Below are 4,720 nucleotides of genomic sequence, written 5' to 3' on the forward strand. Positions count from 1 at the left end.
TTGGGCTGGGTTGGGCAATGACCCATTTATTGACCTAACCTATCTTGACCCGCCCAAATTCAGCCCAACCCGCCCATTTGCACCCCTAATTTAATACTCATCATGGTATACCAATGTATACTATACGAAAGAATATTGAGAATACCAGAATTTTCAACTAATCCTAGTATACCAATATATAGTATACCAAGAATATTTGGTATACCATTTAACGTACTCAAATAAAGTATACCATGATCAAGAGTAATCATGGTGTACCAACTACAATTATGGTATACCATACAGTATACCAAGAATATTATGGATATTATTTATCATACCCATATCATAGTATACTATGTTTCATGTATACTCACAGTATACTATAAACTATACCAAAAATATTATGAATACCATTGAATATACCAGTAATTCATATTTAATCATGGTATATTATATAGTATACCAGCAATATTAAGAATACCGTTTAATAAACTCGAACAAAATATACCATGATTCAACAGTAATTATGGTATACTATATAAGTATACCAAGAATATTGAGAATATCATTTAACATAAACAAAGTATATACGGATTCAACTGTTGATATAAATATTTTAACATAAATAAAAGTATACCATAATTCAACTTTTGGTAACAATGATTCAACTGTTGGTATATATATCCTTAAATAATATTTTGCACACTTGATGTGATATTTTGTTAATTAATTTTGTGTAAAAATAAATATTTATCATGTAAATATTATAAGAGATTATTGAAACAATAAAATCATCAGCCAATATTCAAATAATAATCAATAGTGAGAAAAGTAATTATCAACTCCTTGAATTTAGCAAATAACAATATTATATTTATGTTTAAATAAATAAAAAATAAATATTCTGAAGTTATTCAAGTAAAAAAGAAGAAATAAAACCAAGAAATGGTAATACTAAGATTGGATGAAATACAACAACAACAACAACAACCTAGTGTATTCCCACAAGTGGGGTCTTGGGAGGGTAGGATGTACGCAACCTTACCCTTACCCTGGAAGGGCAGAAAGACTATTTTCGGTAGACCCTCGGCTAAAGAAAAGATGGAAGAAGCACTGATAGCAAGTAATAACAATATATGATATTTAGAAAACTAAGTCCAAGATAGCAACAGAGAAGATGAAAGAAGTACTGGTAGCAAGTAATAACAATGTAAGATATATAGTGATAACAAACTAAGGGGGTATTGATGGCAAGTAATAACAGTACAAATTATATGAAAATGGCAAACTAAGGGTAAAAAGGATACCATACTAACACTAATGCTATTGAACTAAGGAAGACAAAGGGAAACACTCAACTACCTACTAACCTTCTACCCTAATTCTCAACTCCACACCCTCCTATAAAGGGTCATGTCCTCGACCAGCTCAGGTTGCGCCATGTCCCACCTGATCACCTTTCTCCAAGACTTCTTTGGCCTACCTCTACCCTTTCTCTTACCCCCCAAGGCCAACCTCTCACACCTCCTGACCTGGGCATCTATGCTTCTCTTCTTAACATGCCCGAGCCATCTCAGCCTCGCATCACACATCTTTTTCTCCATAGGGGCCGCTCCTACCTTGTCCCGAATAACTTCATTCCTAATTTTATCCAACCTTGTGTTCCCACACATCCATCTCAACATCCTCATTTTAGCTACTTTCATCTGCTAGACATGAGAGTTCTTAACTGGCTAGCACTTTGCCCCATACAACATAGTCGGTCTAACCACTACCTTGTAGAACTTACCTTTAAGTCTCAACGACACATTCTTATTGCAGAAGACACTAGAAGCAAGCCTCCACTTCATTTACCCTGCTCTGATACGATGTGTGGCATCTTTGTAAATCTCCCCGTCACACTGAATCACAGACCCAAGGTACTTAAAACTCTCTCTCCCAAAATGACTTGCGTATCAAGCCTCACATCATCGTCTGCTTCCTAGGTAACACCGCTGAACTTGCACTCCAAGTATTCCGTCTTGGTTCTGCTCAACTTGAAACCTTAAAACTCATGGGTATGTCTCCAGACCTCCAGCCTCTCGTTAACACCACCACGCGTCTTATCAATCAGAATTATGCCATCTGCAAATAACATGCACCAAGGCACCTCTCCTTGAATGTGTCGCGTCAATGCGTCCATTGCCAAGGACAACAAAAACGGGCTAAGTGCTGATCCCTGATGCAACCCCATCTCAACCGGAAAGTATTCAGAGTCATCTCCTGTTGTCTTTACCCGTGTCTTAGCTCAATCATACATGTCCTGGATCACTCGAATATACGCTACAGGTACTCCCTTAACCTCCAAACATCTCCATAGAACCTCTCTCGCGACTTTGTCATAAGCTTTCTCTAGGTCAATGAACACCATATGCAAGTTCTTCTTCATCGCCCTATACTGCTCTACCACCAATCTCCTCACAAGGTGAATGGCTTCAGTAGTCGACCGTCCCAACATGAAATCAAAATGGTTCTCGAAAATAGACGCACTCCTCCTCATCCTCCCTTCTAGCACCCTCTCCCAAACTTTTATCGTATGGCTCAGCAACTTGGTACCTCTATAGTTGTTATAGTTTTAGATATCCTCCTTGTTCTTGTACAACAGAACCATTGTACTCCACCTCCACTCTTTAAGCATCTTCTTCGTCCTAAAAATGACGCTAAACAACCTAAAGAGCCATTCCAAGCCCGCCTTACCCATGCTCTTTCAGAATTCCATCGGGATCTTGTCTGGACCGGTCACTCTACCCCTACTAATCCTGCGCATAGCCCCTTCAACCTCCCCCACTCTTATAAGTCTACAGTACCCAAAATCTCGATGTTGCTTCGAGTACTCCAATTTACCCAGCACAATGCTCCTATCTCCCTCTATATTTCGAGAGTTTATGGAAGTAAGACTACCGTCGCTGTCTAATCTGTGCCTCCTCCAACAAAATTCTACCCTCCTCATCATTTATGCACCTCACTTAGTCCAGATCACGAGCCTTCCTCTCTCTTACTTTCGGCAGCCTGTATAACTTCTTGTCGCCACCTTTGTCCCTAAGTTCGTCATATAAATGACCAGACACCGCGGTCTTAGCCGCAGTAACCATTAACTGATGTAAATGAAGAATCTATGTTAAATTTTATATTGGCCAAGATCATGTTTTAGAGATCAAGTTGAAACATATGGACTTAATTTCAAAAAGTGCAAGAAGTCCAAAAAGCTCAAGATTGATTTCAAGAAGCCAAAGTTCTTTCCTTTTTAAAATAAGATTTATTTTATTCCTTTTAGAATAAGGATTTTTTTAGTAGTATTCTATTTTCTTTTCCTTTTAGAATAGGGATTTAACTTTTCATGTCTTTAGTAATTTTATTTCCTTATTAGAATAGGAATTGTAGTCATCAAAGAAGAGACTCTAGGCATAGATAAAGGGTTCTCTTGCCTTGTCAAATGCAACTCACGTTTTTGAGGTTTTCCCTAGTTTTACAATAGATTGCTTTTCTCTATTTTGTCTTCTTTATCCTCGTTTTTGGTTCCAAGCAAGGTGGTGATAGTCTTTATCTTGTTTTCAATTGTGTGTGGTGTTTCTTTATCACGTTAATTGATTCCAAGTGGTGACTTTAGGAACTTGTTTAGTTCTTGATCTTTCAAGAACATGTTTCTTGATCTAAATTCGTTCTTTTGATATCATAGAATCATAACTTTCATTGAAGTGGTGCAACATCAATATTAACTTGTTTGAACGAGCAAATAGTCTTTCTTATAGTCCAGAGCGTCATCTTTCACCTCGTTTTTGATTCATCAGATTTCGAGTCCTAAAACTTGAGATATGTTGTTTCTTGAAATCGACCCACAAACCACGCTTTCTTTTCAAGATCTTGATCCTGGTCGGTTGGTTCTTTGTTAACTCGAAGAATCACATCAATTTGGTATCAGAGCTATAACCCACATGTCCAAAGGTTAAGACATCATCATGTTTAAGGTTCAACCAAGAGGAAGATTCTTGGTTCAAGTAGATGAAGAAACGAGACAACATGAATCTCTTTTCCACACTAGACGTACCTCCCATGGAAAAGTTTGTTCATTGAGCATTGATCATGGGAGTCACGTAAATATCGTTTATGAAGAGATGGTTATTAAACTTAGTTTGTCAACCAAACTTCATCTATATCCTTACAACATCGAAGTTGAAAGTGATGATGGTTCAAAGGTAACTCGTCAATGCCTAGTCTCTTTTTATTTTGGCAAGATCTATAAAGATCAGATTTAGTGTGACGTAGTAAAGATGGATGCTTGTCACTTATTACTTGGAAGACCATGGGTGTATGATAGGTGTGCCAAATATGATGAAGACCTTAACACCTATTCTTTTACAAAGGATGAACGTAAGATTATTTTAGTACCATTGAATTCAGAAGAAATTGCAAAAAATTTGAAGTTCAATGATGATTCTTTTCTAACTAATTCCAAATAATTGGTCCAATCAATGGAGAAAAATCTTTGAATGTTGGTATTGCTATGGAAGAGCACAATTAGGAGGTGCATGCACTAGATCCACAAGTTGAGGATTTATCTCCGAAGTTTGATGATGATCCGTTGGAGCATCTCATATGTGAGCTTAACTTTCCAACAAATACAGATGCTCAACAGAATATTAATTTAATTGCTGATTCTATCCTTCCAAACGAAGCAACATATTGCATTAATCCAAAAGTC

Source organism: Nicotiana attenuata, unplaced genomic scaffold (assembly GCF_001879085.1).
Source record: "Nicotiana attenuata strain UT unplaced genomic scaffold, NIATTr2, whole genome shotgun sequence".
NCBI classification, from domain to species: domain Eukaryota; kingdom Viridiplantae; phylum Streptophyta; class Magnoliopsida; order Solanales; family Solanaceae; genus Nicotiana; species Nicotiana attenuata.